At 36.9% G+C, this 19157-nt stretch overlaps 1 protein-coding gene and 1 long non-coding RNA gene across 4 annotated transcripts in view; one reads left to right on the forward strand and one right to left on the reverse strand.

The window, feature by feature from the left end:
* Window positions 1-19157, forward strand: part of FIGN (fidgetin, microtubule severing factor) — a 136787-nt gene that overhangs the window by 100508 nt on the left and 17122 nt on the right. The window contains exon 4 of one of the 3 annotated variants that reach the window (XM_008258675.5): window positions 12167-12299. The exons of the other annotated variants lie outside the window; for them this stretch is intronic. The gene's annotated coding sequence lies outside the window, so the exon portion shown is untranslated. The remainder of the gene's footprint in view (window positions 1-12166; window positions 12300-19157) is intronic. 3 annotated transcript variants of the gene reach the window in all.
* Window positions 1-19157, reverse strand: part of LOC149127396 (uncharacterized) — a 548503-nt gene that overhangs the window by 47879 nt on the left and 481467 nt on the right. The window lies entirely within an intron of this gene.

The raw sequence follows: 19157 nt of genomic DNA on the forward strand, positions 1-19157 counted from the left end.
GAACTGAAGTGTGTAAATAAAAAGAACTGAAACCCAAATGTAGGCATACATGGATGGACACAAATACACATATCCAGCTCTCCACATTAGGGAGGTTTTGTGACAAGAGAGCAAGTGTCCTAGTGAAAGGAAAGGATGACGTGAACCACTGGAGACTTTCATGAACATGATTAGGAATCACTTCCAATTCTTGCATCCCTAATGCATAACCATGGAAACATTCCTTGGTTTGGTGTTGTGAAACTTTTCAATTCAGTATTTTCTGTATCTGTTAACTTGATAAAACTTTAATTTTTTCATACCTAGAACAGAGTTTCCTATTTTATAATGATGTGCTGATCCTAAAGCAGATGCAAATTTTCTCCAGAAGCTTATTTTAAAAGTGAATGCAAAGGTCATATGAGAGTGCCAATAGGAAGCACTTCCTGTAAGTGTATGTGCATACCTATAGCTTCATAGGAATTAGTTTTCTTAGCAAAGTAATAATTGTAGCACTAAGGCAGTAGTTTGATAAGAAGAACAGCAATAACAATTCTGTAAGGAATACTTGTCAACCTGAGCTACTTTGTGCGTAGAATGTTCATGTATATATCTATTAATGTGTATGAAAACCGTGAAATATTACAATTTCAGATCAAAAGCAATAAAATACTTAGGAAAAGAACAAAAAGAATCCATAATGGCTTCTATACTTCCCTGAGGAATTTAAGTGACAGAACTTTTATTAGTTGAAAAATAACAAAGGGTCCATCATTTGCATGGTTAGGATATCACCTATGATATTGCTTCTCATATCAGAGTGCCTGGGCTCAGGTTCCAGCTCTGCTTCTGATTCTAACTTCCTGCTAGTGAGCAGCCTGGAGGCAGCAAGTGATGAGTCAAGTATTTGCATCCTTGCCTTTTATGTGGGAGATCTAGATGAACTTCTAGGCTACCAGCCTCAGCCTGGCCCAGCCAGAGTGTTGCAGAAGGTCTCTCTCCATCTCCCCCCATCCCAAAATTAAATTTCAAAATTTTTTTGAAAGATTAATGCCTTTTATTGTTGGAATAACTGTTTCCAATTTTGTTTCAATGTGTCTGCGCTTAAACACCACTGAAAAGAGTAATGAATTTTCAGGGCTGTCTTGAAAACGTAAGTCAAATATATTGTGCTAAAGAAAATGTATTAGCGGAGCAATTGGCGTGGTTGGAGGGGACTGTCTGCCCCAAAGCACTATAGCACATGACAGCTTGGCACCTGACTGAATTTTTCCCCCTGTGAAGATCTGCAGGAGCACGTATATAATTGCCATGTTAAACCTATAATATATGTAGAAGATTTATTGCCTTTAATCTGCATGAAAGAGCCTATAATTATAGATTGTAAAACATGCATTAGGAAAGTGGTCTTGCTTGAAAATTTTAAACTTTTCTCTAGAACCTGTCATAATACCATTGCAGTCATCAAATAAATAGCTATTTCTTAAGTTTGAAAAACTTTTAATGCAGAGACGAATTTGATAACTGTTAGTCATAAGGCAAAAATCATATTTTAACAATACAGAACAATTCCTAGTTGGTCTCTGTAATTGTTTTTCTCAGGTAAAGAGCATTGAAAACTTTTTCAAAATTATTTGCAAGTTTATGTATTATTATTTTTTTGAGCCATAAAGTCTATTTTGCTATTCGTAGTAACAGTCAAACAACATTGGTTTTAAATTAGGACCCCCTAAGATTTCTATACTTACTGGAACCTGTGAAAAATCAGTTTTACTTACTGGAGGGGTATTATGCTGTTTAATGTATTTTTCTCTTTACAATTAAATTAAAAAAAATTTAAGAGAGAAAAACTCATAAAAGAAACAGCCTTAGAGATGTAATATGCTCTAACATATTTAAATAATTAGACTTCTGTCTCATTGAAATGTATGTGCTCTAGGTTTGATAGTGATAAAAGCATGAATATTAGTATGATTAGGAAATTACATCATGTCACAGCATAATTGATTGATTGATAGCTGAATGAAAACTAACCATAAAGCATGTGAAAATAAATGCATGTTCTGCAGTTACTCAGGCAGAATTTTCGCATCTATCCAATCACAAGATTAGTAACTGAAATGTTCATATTCCAAACAAAATGGAATTGATATTTCTTCCTTTTGCTTGTGTCATGTATACTTTCATTGTAATACCAGCAGAGGAAAAAATAAGAGGATTTGAAGTACTTAGTGCTCAATGCAGTATTTAATTGTTCTTTAAGAATTGTCAATGAACATCACGTTCCTAATTGACTCTGCAAGTAATTAATGTCTTGGAATTTACCTGTCTGAGATCCAAGTTTCAAATGTAAAGCCCCACTAATATGAGCGTTAATATTCACTCCGTTGCCTCTGGAGGATTGAATTTCTCAAACATTTAAACTACTATTAATTTTTAAAAGGCATTTTGTCTTTTTTCCTGCTTGTGTTTTTCACTTTCTCATTCTGTCTTGATCTTTTAAAGATTCCTGCTCACACAAGTCTTCAGCGCCATTCACACTTAGCGTAGAAGGGCTGGAGAAGCAAGACCACTGCAGGATTCCGTTTCAAAGCTGAACCAATATTCACCATTGACATATCCATTCATCTGTGCAGGGTCATTGGAAATCCTCTCTCTCTAGTTTTTCCTTCCCTTCAGGGAGCAGTGCTTAAAAGAGCAAACCCCTGGTGTGAAGAGATAGGAGAATTCTCAGCACGGCCAATGGTGCCAGGAATCAAATTAAAGTTGTCCATTTGCAGATGACTGGCTATTGGAGCTCCCAGCACACAGAATCAGTGTGCTTTCTGTTGATGCTTTGTTTACTTGAAATTCTGTTAGTGGCGAATCAATTCAATTTTTTCTATGGCAAAAGTTGTAACATGCCAAAAGCATGCCAGGAGGGTAGAAATAGTAAGATATGTGTTTGTCTATAACCTTAACAATATTTTATTTGATTCCCAGTGCAAAGGAAGAATTAAAAAATTGAAAAATTTATATGCATGTACAAGAAAGGATTGTGGTTCAAATTCTAGTAGCCAAATTTATATATATATATATATATATATATATATATAACTTAAATAATTACTGAATTCCCTCCTCTTTTGAAGAATTTAAAACTTGTTATTTATTCTGCAGTTGTTGACATTCCCAGATCTATTTTGGCATAAATCACATTTTGCTATGACTTAACCTACAATTTTGTCTATCTTTACATGCATTATCCCTTCTAAGTGCGAGACACTAAGAAGACATGAGCTGCCATTAAATCTTAGATGCCAAAAATCCACACTGAGGTGGTTTTCTCCAGTTTGATTCTCTGTGCTATCATAAGACTTGCTACTGTGGTTTAACTTATTGGGCAGAGTTAAAAGCTGAGAATTAGACTTGTGAGAAAAAATTAGAAAACCCCAGGAAGAATAGAACCTGTTTCGGAGATTAGAGACAGAGAGAGACAGGGAGAGAGAGGATGGAGTTCAGGGCTCATGGCTTCAGCCTGGCCCCACCCTGGATGTTTGAACCAGGAGGTGGAGGATCACTCTCTCTTTTTCTCTTTCAAGTAGATAAAAACAAATAAACATGTTTTAAAAATAAGATAATAAAGTTACATTTTAAAACCACGTAAATTAACTTTCCTCTTTGCTTTTGGAAAGTAAGCCAAAAATACATACATACAAACATACAAAAAAGGACCAGAGGGAGCACTACGTAGGACACCTGACCCTGTTGGAGTGGAAAGAGGCCAATCTGAAGCATTAACATGGGAATGAAAAATAGGGATTAGATTTTGGTATTTAGGATATGAATTTTGGAGAAGCCTTGAATGCAAAGTAAAAGGAAAGGAGCTAGAATGGCTGAGATGCCTAGGTGATGGTTGAGTTCTTTTTGCGCATGTTGAGTTACTGTTCTTTGTTAAGCAGTTGGATAGATGGCAGTGGCACTCTAGGATGTAATCCGGATCAGAGGTTGAAATGTAGCAATCAGGAAGAAGGCCACAATAGCATCCATAGTCTTCTGGAGACTGTGTGTGGAGTCGGAAGAAAGTTTTAGGTCCTGAATCTAGTTCTGTTCAGTCTGGGACTCTATCACCGTTAGTTAGAAAGCCCAGGCTTCTGAGAAGTGGAAGAGAACCTGGGAAATCTCTGGGCAGCAACATCCCTGAAGGAGTGTCAGCTGGGAGAGCAGCAGCTGAGATGGGCTTTGCAGCCACACTGCCACATTTCAGATCCTGCCTCCTACAGGTATCACAGTGTGACTTTGGCAAAGTTACCTAACTTCTCAATGCCTTCTTGGTTTTTTGTTTTGTTTTTTAAATTTGGAATGTAGGAACAATAATAGATAGTGAGGAATAAAAAAGAATAAGTATGTAAAGAATGTAAAATAGTGCCTGGCCCATAAAATGTGGAAAAATGTAAGCTCCTTTGTAGTTATTATTAGTCTTTTTAAATACATCCGATAGTACAGAAATTAATGCTTCAAATGTCTACTTATTTAGAAATTATTTTTTAAATAAAAATGACAAAGTAAGTAATTGTCAAAGGGACTTAAGTAAAATAATTCAAATCTTGTAATCATAAACCGAAGAATCAGAAGGTGACTCACATTATGCTTCTGAAATCTGCTCTCCTTAACTTCCCCTAATTATTTCTCTTCAGTCTGTCCCCCTGAAGCATAGAAGAAAAACTTCAAGTATTTACAGTTTGTAGACTAAACCATAATTTGGTATATTTAATACTCTAGGTTAGTCCTCTGAACAGTCTTTTAAGGAAGCCATTACTATGCCATCTCAAAGGTGAGGGTACTGAGATTGAGAAAGGCTGGTGTACTTAAGGGACCCAGGAAGTCTATAGGTCCAAATGTGGAGCAGTTCACGTGTGGGCCCCAAGCAGGCTTTATGGCACACAGAGTTAGAGCACCACTAGCCATGCCTGCATCCCATAGCAAAGTGCCTGATTCAAGCCTTAGCCACTCTACTTCTGATCTAGCTTCCTGCTTGATGCCATCCTGGGAAGCAACAGGTGATGCAGACCCACATGGAGTCCTGGGCTCCTGACTCCAGCCTGGCCCAACCCCCAGCTTTTGCCAGCATTTGGAGAATGAATTAGTAAATAGATGGAAAAAAATCCCTCTATCCTTTTACTTTGTTTTGGTAAAATATCCAAAAAATGTTATTTCATTCTTTCAACAAAAGCAAGTATTAACACCGTACAGCAAATTCTGCATTATTAAAGTTTTCTTCCAAGAGACTCTGTACTTTTCTACATTCTAGAAGGCATATACCAATTCGTACACTTTTGTGTATGTGGGTAACGTATTTGAGGGCAATAGCTTCAGAAAATAAAGCGGACTAGGAACATACTCTCGGATATGCTTCCTTCTTCTAAGTGGGTATCTTCTTCCTGTCCTTCTAGAAAGCATATTATAATTGTTAAATTAAAATAGAGATGATTAAGCCTTAGCTGAGAGAGCTAAGTTGACTTTTTAAAGTATTTTGGGTGGTGAGGCTAAAGGGATTTTTGTTTATGTGGAAAGATATCTTGCTTATTGTTGGCCAGTAAGGCAGTACCAAAAACAATATGTAAACAATATAGAATATTTTAGCAAAAAGAAGTGGAGTAACAAAACTATTACAATAAGAATGGTAAATTCAAATTCTGGTTCCAATTCCATCCACTATTATCCATGTAATAGCTCTTTATATCACTGTGCACATACACTCAGTTGGCATTTGTAGCACATGTATAGGGCTAGCTAGTCAGGAATCTTAAGTTCAGAGACTGGTTTTCAGATCAATATTATTGTAATAATGACTAAGGAACTGGTATTCAAATATATTTCTTTTGGCTCCTAGTATAATATCTTCTGATGTTGAAAAAGTGAAAAATGATGTAGAAAGTTGATTCTTTTAATTTGGGAAACCATTGAATTTTTGATACAACCATCTCTGACTCAGGCAAGGAGGCTCCTACATTTTAGAAGTTCAGTAATTGTCTTTCCCAGAGCTCTCCCATACTAATGTGAGCAATCCAAGTGGCCATGAGAATATGCCCACTGGCCTCCTTCTAGACCAGATTACAAGGACCTGGGACTCCCTACACAAATAGCCCTATACCTACTTCCAGAACTCATGTGCTCTCCTCCAAATCTATCTTCAAGGTTAGAAGTGCCTTCAGTGTATGTACCCCTGAACCCCAGTTGAAGCCCTAGAGACAGCAGGGTGAAGGTGGGCAAACAGCAGAGAATGAATTCAACACACGTGTGCTAAGCCCCTTGTGCTCTAAGATAAGAGGGAGTAAGAACATAAGAACTAGCCATAGGGTCAGCCTTTCTTATTTTGGAATAGCTCTGACACCAGGAGACAGAGAATTCTAAATTTGAACCCAGCTTTCCAGGTATTTGTGAAGATATAAATGTCAAGAAGAGTATATATTTGGCCTAGTTGATAGCTTTTAAAATATGAGTTTGAGCCCTAGCACAGAAATATTTCTAAGTATGTAAGATATTCAAGAAGGTAAAGAGTTACGAAATATTTTAAGGTTATAAACTAAGTAAAATAAATAAATAATTTTTTTCTGTCTCTGACAACTAATTGTTTCTTGTCTTATGAAATAAAGAGAAATACTATGGTGGGGCAGTGTTGTGTTTGCATTTGGGGCTGAAGGGAGTATGATAAAGACCAGTACCTTTTTCATGATGTAAATATGTTTCCTGATGTTAATGAGTTCTGAATGGAACAAGAGAGACAATAAGAAGGTTAGGCAATAATAATTTCTTAAATGACCATATATATATATGAAGATATATTTATTTATTTGAAAGGCAGAGTTAGAGAGAGAGAGACATCTTCCATCTTCCACCTGCTGGTTCACTCTCTCAAATGGCCACAATGGCCAGAGTTGGACCAATCCCAAGCCAGGGACAGAGCTTCTTCCATGTTTCCCACTGGGCTGCCCTCTGCTGCTTTCCCAGGTGCACCACCCCTTCCACAGACTATTCCTGCCTGTTTTCACTCCTAATCCAACTTGATTTCTCTGATGCATGCATCACAATTAAATACTCTGTCTTTGAAAATCCTTACTCTTTTTTTGCAACAACATATTCTCTTCCTCTGCTTTTCTTCTCTTTGAATTCTGTACACGCCCTTCCAGTTTCCATTGCTTCCCTGCTTAAAATTGGTTAACTCCAGAGTTCCATTCCTTATCTCATGCTGCACAATATTTCTTTGATATATTTTCCATTCACATAGTTTCCAAGGATTCTTGTATGCTAGTGGCCCCCAAACCTCCCTGCAGAGCTTTGGTTTCTCTCTCACCTGTCCTTGGGACCAAACCACTGGTTATGCAAGCTAGGAAACTTAAAAGTATTTCTTCAAAGAGATACAGAGTGTAGCAAGTGTAAGTCATATGATCCAAGTTGCAGTTCTCACTAAGGTGGCCTTAGGAAGATTTCTTAGATTCATGGAACCTGATCCATCATATCCATCCACTTTCCTTCATCCTTCCAAGCCTAATTGGTTAGTCCATCCTTTTCACTCTACCTCTACAAACTTTTTTAGAGCTCCCATTTCCTTTTGCTCAAGTTCAGGCCTTGCTTCTGGTCTTTTTACCCTCTGCTTTTTCCTGTCTGTATGTTTTTATTATTGATCCATTGCCAAAGAACAGATCAGAGCTGTGTTTTATGTCAGTAGGATAAAGTCCAAGCATTCAAGTTCCTTTGTAATCTGAGTTCAAGTATCTCTGTTCTACCCCATACATAGATAGTTACTTCCCTCTTCTGTGTCAAGCTACCCTGTTACTAGAACATGCCATGCACATTTGGCTTGATCTGTGATTTTTAACAGGTATTTTAAAATGTTTATTTATTTATTAAAAACAGAAGATCTTCCATCCACAGGTTCACTACCCAAACATTCACAACAGCCTGGGCTGGGCCAGGGAGTAGCCAGGTGCTCCATCTGGTTCTCCCAGCTGGGTGGCAGGGACTTAAGTAATACACAATTATCTGCTACCTCCCAGGATGCACTTCAGTAGGAAACTAAGATCAGCAGCAGAACAATCTGGTATGGGATGCAGGCATTTGAAGTGGCAGCTCTGTGTGCTGTGCCACAGCACCTACCCCTGTGATACTGACCAAGTTTTCTCTAAGGCCAGAAGCCTCTTCTCTTTCCACAACTAAGCTCTCTGGGCTAGGCACCTGTATGCAGAAGGCACTCAGATCTTATTAGAGCATGAATGTCATTATCATATTTTAAACACTTAAGCCAACTCCACTTGCTTTCCTTAGTGAAGGTAGAAGCTGTCAAGATCGGAGAGTCAAGGACAGTGTTTTTTTTTTTTTCAAATTCTGGCTTTGAGACTTAGCAATATCTTTTTCTCTGTAACCTATTTTCTCATAATGGACAAACTGCTTGGAAACAGGAAGAAAGGAAGAGAGGAAAAGAGAGAAGATAACTCACTGCCCACATACCAGAACCAAAAGTAAGCCTGAAATAATTTAAGACCTAAGTAAAAGAGATTGAATTTTCAAGTTTCATTTTAGTTTGTTGTTTGTTTCATGAAAATACATGGAATGATATTTTCTTTAGTTTTTTAGCAGAGGAATGCAGCAAGTGATGACATTGAGTAGCAAGTGAGACTGGTAAAGCTGTTAATAGATATTGTCAGTCCTTGAAAATTTAAAGACTTGATGAGCCCTAATGTTTCTTAAAAAAACTTATTCACAAGTTTAAATGAATGCTTTCTCTACACATTTAGAGTATCTGAATGGCATGACGAAAGACTCAAATACAAAGCCCTTCTTTTCCAAAATAATATCTTACCTAATGAATATGTTCCCCATCACCATGACCATTTTATTCTGCCTGATGGACCCACAACTTGATTTACATCCTAATATGTGAGGGTTTTTTTCTCTACTACAATCTTATCTGTGTTTATGAGCATACTTCAAAAAATACATGGAGGGGATGGCGCTGCAGTGTAGCAGGTTAAGCCGCATCCCATATGGGTGCTGTTTCGAGTTCCAGCTGCTCAGCTTCCAATCCAGCTCCCTGCTAATGCACCTGGGAAAGCAGCAGAGAATGGCCCAGTCCATGGGCCCCTGCACCCACGTGGGAAACATGGAAAAAGTTCCTGGCTCCTGGCTTCAGCCTGGCCCAGCCTTGGCTGTTGTGGGCATTTGGGAAGTGAGCTAGTCAATGGGAACTCTCTCTATGTCTCTCAAATAAAAAATAAATGAATAAGCTCATGGAGAAATGGAATTGAAAGCTGTTTATTTTGATTCAAAAATTTTGAAATCCATTAATAAAATTTTCACAATATGAAAATTATTTCATAATTTCATATTATGAAATAAAAATGTTTCCATGAACGTTTAAAAATTTTGAAAGGCAAAGAAAGAGAACTCCCATCTGCTAATCTACTGCCCAATATTTGCACACAGCCCACGTCTCCCATGGAATGGCAGCGACTCAATTACTTGAGTCATTCGTGCTCCAGGATCTTGCATTAGCAGGAAGCTGGAGTCAGGGCAAGTCAGGCTTTGAACCTAGGTTCTCTGACATGGGGTAGTGTCTTAAGGGCTAAGCCCCCTCCTTGACCCCATATGTATGTATCCTTCCTAGCTAATATCTCTCAAGTTAGAAATTAAGACCAAGGCAAATCTTGTCAACCTTCTATAACGCATGGTAGGATCTTGATAAAGTATCTATTAACTAGAAACTCGGTTCCTAATTAGAATTTATAATTAAAATTAAAGTTTTAGGGCCTAGCTCTGTGGCGTAGCAGGTAAAGCCACAGCCTGCAGTGCCAGTATCCCATATGGGCACCAGTTCAGCTGCTACGCTTCCAATCCAGCTCTCTGCTATAGCCTGGGAAAGCAGTAGAAAATGGCCCAAATCCTTGGGCCTCTGCACCCACGTGGGAGACCCAGAAAAAGCTCCTAGCTCATGGCTTTGGAGTGGTGCAGCTGCAGCTGTTGTGGCCATCTGGGGAGTGTACCAGTGGGTGGAAGACCTCTTTCTCTCTCTCTGCCTCCTGTCTCTGCCTCTCTCTAAGTCTGCCTTTCAAATAAATAAATAAATCTAAAAAAAAAAAAGCTAAAGCTTTATCATTATGGAATGTTATTTTTAAAAACTCACCAAAAGAATGAATCTTGTTTATCATTATTATTAGTTATAATTACTGTTATTTGAAATCTTTGAGGCTCTAGACTTTTGTAATAGAAATAAATGCACAAAACATCCATTCTCTTTTATAAAGCATTCATAAATTACATGATTCATAAATGAAATTTCCCAAGGTTATGAGAAGACAACTTAAAAGAAACTAAAGGCAATCCTTTTGTTAGTTTTACATCTTTTTTTTTTTTTCTAATCATCTAGCTACGAGTAATTTAAGGTGAAAATATATGTTATCCAGTAGTTTCACTCACTGGTTTATTCTTCCATAGTTCTAAATATGAATTCACTCAAGACTTAAAGAGACAGTAACATATTTTGATCCGAAAGCTATATGAATTCACAAGGGAATGAGTTTTATTTCTTCTGTACTTTGTAATGCAAAGAAGTACATTACACAAAATCAGATGAAACAAGTCTTTAATTTAACAGTCTCAGTTCTCATAGCCCTGTTGATTCAGAAAGGTGAAAACAGTTATGAGTGTTTACTGGCTCCAATTAGAAGTCATGAAACTTGTGAGATAAGAGGAAGTAGAGATCGCATTGGAAGAGGAATCATTCACTAACAGAATCATTCTTAACACTTTATTACAAATGGATATAAAATCTTGGTCTCATTATTTTTTGTAACTTTTCATATTTATTTTGTTTATGGCCTTCTATATTTTACAGTGTTAAGAATCTTATTTTGAAGCTGATTATGTGATTTCTTAAGTTGCTTTTAGTAAGCAAAAGATAATTTATCATGTAAGAGGTTTTATTTCATTACTAAAAATAGAAAAGCTTCCTATAAATCTTAGATGTTCTCAAGAATTTTTTTTCACTTCCTTCCATGTGATTATTCTACATGAAGATATGCCTTTGGATCTTCTTTAGTAGGCATTCTATAGATAAGTACTTAGATTAGCACATGTGTCGTCTTGCATGAAAGTTAACTCCTGTTCTTAAAGGTGTGTGACTGCTTTATCCCCCCCACCCCCGCATTATCAATAAGAAGCCTAGCTGACACTCACGACCACCCCTAGTGCATATAAATAATGTATATCCATAATACTAGCCTTTAATGCTAAGAGGTTAGTAAGTAGTGCTACAAAAAGGGGAGAATTAAGAAGGAAAATGATATTCATATATTAAGAGCAATATCTAATGAAGTAATGGAATTTTATTTTATTTATTTATTACAGAAGGTCAACACTTGAAATATTTCTTTTGGAATTTCCATTTTTTTCTGTTTTTAACTTGGTGATAGAAATGCCATTTTTCCTCTTAATGATCACAGTATATTTATATGTGGGATAACTTTATGATTTCTCAAAATCAAATAACAGGAAGACTTTTTGTTTGAAGTCTGAGGGTGCTGATGAGGAAGATTTGATGCCTGGTATCCATTATCAGTTATAAAATTTTCAGCTAGGATTTGTTAACAAATCCTCAGTTGAGAAACCTTTTGGCCAGATTGGCACTAACCTGATATCTTCTATAAAATGAATATAATCCATCTCTAACAAGAGATGACTGTAATTCCAAATATGTTTAAAATAGAGAAAATAAAGTTATTGCAATAAATCTAACATCACAGCAACTAATCCAGGGAGCTTAATTATGACACAAGTAAATGTGAAAATCTATTCAGCGCTAGGAACACTTTTCACATTGCATTCACGCTGAAGATTGGCTGTTAAGAGCTCATTACTGGTATTTTTCTAAAGAGTGGTTTATTAAACACAGTTACCTAATAAGCATCTTTGGTGGTGCAAATTGCTGAAAACAGTAATGAGTCTGATTAGACTTCATTTCAATTACGACAGCTTGTCTAGAAAAAAACTACATTTATATGTGTGTGTGTGTGTGTGTGTGTGTGTGTATGGAAAAAGGGAGAGAAGTATGTGTACACATACACGCAATCTTTCCTTGATGTTTTGGATTCTAGCTGCAAGACACTGCAGATTTAAAAAGAAGAAAAAACAGTTCTATATTTCCTTTCCACAGCTCACTAATGAAGAGAGAATTGTCCAAGTCATCATCCAATTTACACACTGGAAAACTGGATGGACCAAGTGGAGTCACAATCATGTTTGCTTAAAAACGGCAAAGGCTGCCTTGGCTAATATATCTAAATAAGGTCACCTTTAGGTTCTCTCTGTTTTTCTTCTTCTCTTTCAAAATATGAAGCTATATTTGAGGTGGAAACTTAAAAACCATTCATTTCTATTTGGTGTGTGGCAGTTACTCTTTAGATTAGTAGGCTCACCTTTCAGTTATTTTTTATCCATGAATCTTCTACTTGAAATCATAATAATATGGGAAGCTGTTTGACTATGCATCTAATTATCAGACTAAATTTTTAATACATATGTTGGGAGGGGATTAAATAAAAGAAACAAAGCTTTATGAATGTGTTCTAACATTTCAGAAAGTGTAAGGGAATATTTATTAGACACCACCCTGATTTTTGTATTTTTAAAAAGTGTTATTTAGCTGTGTTTAACAGCTAACCTCCTATTAAATTCTGCCTGTATATTACTACTCAAATTGAAAAAAACTGCTAATGTAAAAAGCCTTTAAGTGATTAAGCTGTCATTGCTGTCATTCGGGTACTCGAGTAACATTTTAATGCTTCTGGGAGCCATGGTCAGGGATGCAATCCTCTGCTGTATGCTATGCTTTTTGAATAGATTCTTTTAAAAGTATAATATTATTTGACATTGAACTGGATAAAACAATTTCTAAAGCAAATATGAAAACAATGGTTAGATGCAGAAGCCTTAAATAAATGGAGGGCATAATAGAACATCCTCACCTGAAAAATCTTCACAAGTTAGTTAAGTGATCATATTATAGCTGTAAAACTAAAAATTATAGTTCCCTTGTAGGCATTTTCATGCTTTTAAAATGATTTACTTAAAAGAGGTCAGGTTCAGGTATGTCAGTTCAATGAGTAGGAATATACTTTTAGATTATTACATGATGAATTCTTTCTTAATTCATCAAGTCTGTGAATTGTCAGTTTTGTTTAAAAAAGAAAAAAAGTCTATCGCATAGGAAACACAAAGGTAATTCTCAATTAACAGTTGAGATGTTTTCCTGTGTAACCCAATTATATATTTTAAAGTAATTATAAGTGTAGAATTTTTGGAGTTTTTGACTTGGTTTGATTCAGGAATAATTAATATATAGCTAAAGAAGACTTTAAGTAAGTAAATATCTCACTCTTTTTTTCAAGCTTTCATACTTTATTTCATCATGATTGGCACACATGGCGGGGGTTAGTAATGTGGCACTTTGCAGCTCCTACCACTGCTGCCCTTCCTCTGCCTCACTGCCACCCCATCCACACTGGACATGCTCCCAAGACCACTGGGCTATGGGGGATGAATATTACTTTTGATGAAAATATGATATGTACATTGTTTGCTAAAGGACTTAGAATATGCTTTGGAGTCTGAATTTAATGGTAAAGTGTAGATTGTTACTTAGGATAGAACAAGATTGTAGAAATCTTTTTTCATCTCTCTGTCATTCTTCTCCTTATATTTTATGCAGTGTCTCCAACCACTGACATACATTTAAATGCAAACACATACATGTTACCTGCATGTTTTGGGGGACATTTATCTTTTCTGTTCCTTAAGAATTTGTTTCCTGTGAATTAGGTAGCACACAATTTGAAGAGGCAATGAGAACATTTGAATTATTTATCCTTTCAACGTAAGAAACTAAAAGTAGCATATTTAAAATTAAAGTTGTTTTCACACAGTGTGCTAATTTATAAATGTGACTGAGAAGGACTCCCCTTTTCCTTCAACTTACCAGCTAACACTTATCCATAACTAAGGAGGGCCAGGAAAGTTGTTCATGTTCATCAGTAAGTATAAAATTTTGGAATAATTTAAACTACGAGAAGTAGCATCCTTAGAGCATATAACTCTACTAAGACAATATTAAAAGTAACTTTATAATTTTTTTTAAAAATGTATTTAGTTGGGGCTGGCGCTGTGATATAGCAGGTAAAGCTGCCTACTATATCCCATATGGCCACTGGTTCGAGTCCCAGCTGCTCTATTTCCAATCCAGCTCCCTGCTAATGTGTCTAGGAAAGCAGTGGAAGATGGCCCAAGTGCTTGAACCCCTGCACCCACTTGGGAGACCCAGAAGAAGCTCGAGGCTCGTGGCTTCCCATTGGCCCGGCTTCTGCCATTGTGGCCATTTAGGGAGTGAACCAGTGGATGGAAGACCTTTCCCCCACCCCTTCTCTCTGACTAGGCTTCTGCCTCTACCTCTGTGTAACTCTGCCTTCCAAATAAATAAATACATCTTTTTCTTTAAGAAAAAAAATTCTTTTTTCTTAAAGAAAGAAAAGAAAAAATAATTATGTATTTAATTATATTTTAAAAAACATATTTAACTTTTAAAAAATTGTCCCATTATACCTTATTCTCCAAATAGCAGTTACAGTGATTTTATTTTATTTATTTTAAAAGTTTTATTTATTTATTTATTTTACATTTTTTTCTAACTTTTATTTAGTAAATATAAATTTCCAAAGTACAGCTTATGGATTACAATGGCTTTTTCCCCCTCATAACTTCCCTCCCACCTGCAACCCTCCAACTCCTGCTCCCTCTCCCATTCCATTCACATCAAGATTCATTTTCATTTCTCTTTATATACAGAAGATCAATTTAGTATATATTAAGTAAAGATTTCAACAGTTTGCACCCATACAGAACATAAAGTGTAAAATACTGTTTGAGTACTAGTTATAGCATTAATTCATATTGGATAACACATTAAGGACAGAGATCCTACATGAGGAGTAAGTGCACAATGACTCTTGTTGTTGACTTAACAAATTGCCACTCTTGTTTATGGTGTCAGTAATCTCCCTAGGCTCTTGTCATGAGTTGCCAATGCTATGGAAGCCTTTTGAGTTTGCGGACATCCATCTTATTTAGACAAGGTCATAGTCAAAGTGGAAGTTCACTCCTCCCTTCAGAGAAAGGTACCTCCTTCTTTGATGGCCCGTTCTTTCTATTGGGATCTCACTCGCAGAGATCTTTCATTTAGAAGTTTTATTTTTGGGGATGGAATTGTGTTGCAGTGGGTTAAGATGTTGCCTGTGATGCCAACTGTCACCTAAGCACCAGTTCGTGTCCTGGGTGCTCTACTTAATGCCCAGTTCCCTGCCAATGCATCTAGGAAAAGCAGCAAAAGATTGCCCAAGTTCTTGGGCTCCTGCCACCCACACGGGAGATCTGGATGGACTTGCAGGTTTCTGGCTTCGGCCTGGCCCAGCCATGGATGTGGTGGGCATTCAGGGAGAAAACCAGCAGATGGAAGACTGTTCCCTCTTTCCCTGTCTGTAACTCTGCCTTTTGGCTAAGTGAATAAATCTTTGAAGAAATGTTTTTAAAAGTTTTATTTATTTGAAAGGCAGAGTAATGGTGGCTCGGGGTTGAGAAGACACAAAATATTATGGTTCCCACTGTTCTTATCTCCCAACATTTCCCTCCTTGGTCACTGCGTTACAACCATACTGGTTCCTTGCATTCTTGATCATGATAAATACTTCTATGCTTAGGGGCTTTGTATTTGCTAATTTTTAAAAAAATATTCTTTTAAAAACATTTATTTATCTATAATTTTTAAAAATATATATATTTATTTATTTAGAGTTCAGAGTTACAGAGAGAGAGAGAGCCAAAGAGATCTTCTAACTGCTGATTCATTACTGAGATGTCCACAATGGCCAGGGCTCAGCCAGGCTGAAGCCAGCAGTTTCATCCGGGTCTCCCATGGGGGTGGCAGGGGCCCAAATACTTGGGCCATCTTCCAGTGCATTTCCCAGGCCATTAGTAGGGTGTTGGATCAGCCAGGACATGAACTGTCACCATATGGCATGCCAGCATTGCGGGAGGCAGTTTTACCTGCTACACCACAACACTGGCCCTAGCAACTTTTTTAACTGCTACATTAGAGACAATGTGACCTGTGCTTATTTATAATAGAAGATAATTGGAACGGTATTACAAGCAAAAGAAAGAGGATCTGAATTTCATGTTGTTAATTTATATAAACCTGGATCAATCATTTTATTCAATTCAGTCAAAACCTCAGCTTTGGTGTTTTACTTTTTTTTTTAACATAATGGCATTGTCCAGGACAATAGTAGAAGTTGTACGTATTGTCATATTGTCATGTAGAATGAAATCTAAGTGGGATCTGAAGAAGCACATTCTTTACTTGGGTCTTTTCTACTAACATTTGGTTTGGATTGTTGTACACTCCTTCTGGGCCAGGAAAAGCTGCTTCCTATGACGACACTGATCCCCTTTTCTGCTTCTGCCTCATTATACAGCAGTCTTTGTTTACAAATGAAAGCCAACAGCGCTAACGACTGGACTGTCATTCCCACTGCACTTCTGCAATGTTCATTTATCAGGAAGTCCCTGCATCCCAATTATAGATGGTGCTCAGGGTGTCGAGAACATAGAAGTGATGAAACTACTGTTACTGCTCAGAGCTTCTGCACTGATAATCCTGGCCTCTGTTGGTTGTATTCTAAAGCAGTTTGTCTTCATACGTCATCTTATATGAAAGAAACAACACTAAACCTACCAAAACTCATTTCATATGTAGCTTTTTCCACTGCCTTCAGATCAAAGTTATTTTCTTCAGGCCAGTCTAAATTATACACAGGTCCCAGGAGTGAAGGACAGTGAATTAATGCACTATGTCACCCAGCCCTGGCTATGGAATATTTTTTTCAAAGTCCAAGACACTATTTTGCTATTACATTAAAAATTAATGTACAAATTGCTGAAAAGAGAAAGATGCATAAATAACCTAAGCAAATTTTGTCTAGGTTGTGCACATTTTAGAGTCACCTAAAGCAAAGAATTCTAAGGAGAAAGGTTGAGGAGTTGTGTGCTTGAAAAGTAGATAATATGCTTGTCCCTTTGTCTAATTACGTGAGGGAGCTCTCAGTCTTATCGAAGTAGCCTTATGTAACTGTTTTGCTTTATGTAAGCTGCCTTTTTAGAATGAGATTCCAGAGGAATCCCGAAAAGAAGATGAATGCAAATTCCATTTTATACAAGGCTGCGGAGTTCTGGAAAATCTGCATTTCATTATTGACCCATGTCAACTAGCTGTGTTGGGCAATATAAATAAATTGAGCTTTGCTTTCAGATACATGAACTAGAAAGCCCACAACAAATATTTACCAATAGTTGTATTTGCAAGTAATGGTTACTAGAACATTTTAGGATTGTGACTGAACAAGTCAACCCGCCCTGTCATAATTCAAGTTTGGTAGTATGCTTGGCTTGTGTTAATTAAAAGTGCAAATATATTTTTGTGGAAAAAATAGTATCTTGACCATCAACTGGAATAATCTCAGAGTTTGGAAATGATGCTAATTTTTATCTCTGTAAAGCCTTTTAAAAATAAAGATCGAAACCCCTTAGGAACTGCACAATCCTTTGGCATTTGAATTTGTTTTTCTGAATCAATCATACAGCCGGATACTATGAATCCAGCATGAGGCTCTCAGGTTGTGTTAACCCCATTTATCCCTGCATGCTGTTGCTCACCTGTTATTTACACACATAAGAGGGTTGATCCTGCAGAACGAGTAGAGTGCTCTGTTGTGACGTAGAACATACATATTCATTAGCCCTGGCAGTCCCCATGGACATTTGTGGTATGTCCTGATGATCTTTGTATGACAAAAAAGACTTGGGGGGAGTGGAGAGTCTTAATGGATTGAAAACCATATATGGAAACAGGAATAGACAGCATGAGAAATGAAAGGCCGTAAAGTAGCAGCTTTAAAGGTTAACTAGGAAGCAGTCTGTAAACTGGTTATAAATTGTCTAAAATTCACAAAGGTAGCAATAACAAATCAACATTTACTTCAGTATGGGGCAGCCATGCCTCTCACCTCAGACACCTTTTCCTAGCAATGGTTGATGACACCTGACACTAAATACTAAGATGCAGAGTATGAGTGAGTTGTGTATTTTAACCTGCATGTATGAAAAGGGGCACGGACAAGCATTCTTTTGAATTACTCATAGTAGGAGTCTTGGACCCTGATTTTCAGTTGATTTTAGATTATTTAAAAATGTTTATAAGAAATTTTAAAAATATACCCTCCCAAGAAAAAATGTAAATCTATCATTTTAAACTATATATATTTGTGTATGGGCATGATTATATGTTCACTTGTATACTTTGATTTAAGTATTAGAAATTGTAAAGTCCCCAGTGGGAAAAAAAGTACTTATTTGAATTATGGTGATGGTTTCTTGGATTGCTTTAAGCGATCTGATCCCGATCACATATTGAATATAATCTCAGTGGTTTAAAAGTAATATTCCTTTCATCAGTGTAATTTCTTTTGCATAGCTGCTTATGCATTCATCCTCACAAATGCAAGCCATCTTCTTATATAGGTCTTGAATATTAAAAATAATAACTAGTCAGGCCTATGCACACCAAGTTTCATGCTCAGTATGAAATATTGGCAAAATTGTCCTCTTCACATTTGGTCATGTTGTGGTAAGTATTTTCTTTCTATTAGTAAGATGTAATATATGTTAAGGAACCTGATTCAGACCATAAGCTACCCACAAGTTTAATTTTAAGGTCAGGGTATCATACAATGGTGCCCATAACATTGAACACAGGCTCTTTTGTTCTTAAGATTTATTTACTTCTTTGAAAGGCAGAGTTATAGAGAAAGCAGGAAAGGCAGAGAGAGATCATCCATCTGCTGGTTCGTTCTGCCATGGTGGGGGCCCAAGTCTTTGGGCCATCTTCAGCAGCTTTCCCAGACACATTAGCATGGAGCTGGACCAGAAGTGGAGCAGCCAGGACTCAAACTGGTGCTCATAGAATGCCAGCATTGCAGGTGATGGCTTAACCCACTGCACCACCACATTGGTTCCTGAACACAGGCTCATAATAAGGCTAA

The sequence above is a fragment of the Oryctolagus cuniculus genome, chromosome 3 (genome assembly GCF_051225735.1).
Source record: "Oryctolagus cuniculus isolate XC-2025 breed Fujian yellow rabbit chromosome 3, ASM5122573v1, whole genome shotgun sequence".
In the NCBI taxonomy this organism is placed as follows: Eukaryota; Metazoa; Chordata; class Mammalia; order Lagomorpha; family Leporidae; genus Oryctolagus; species Oryctolagus cuniculus.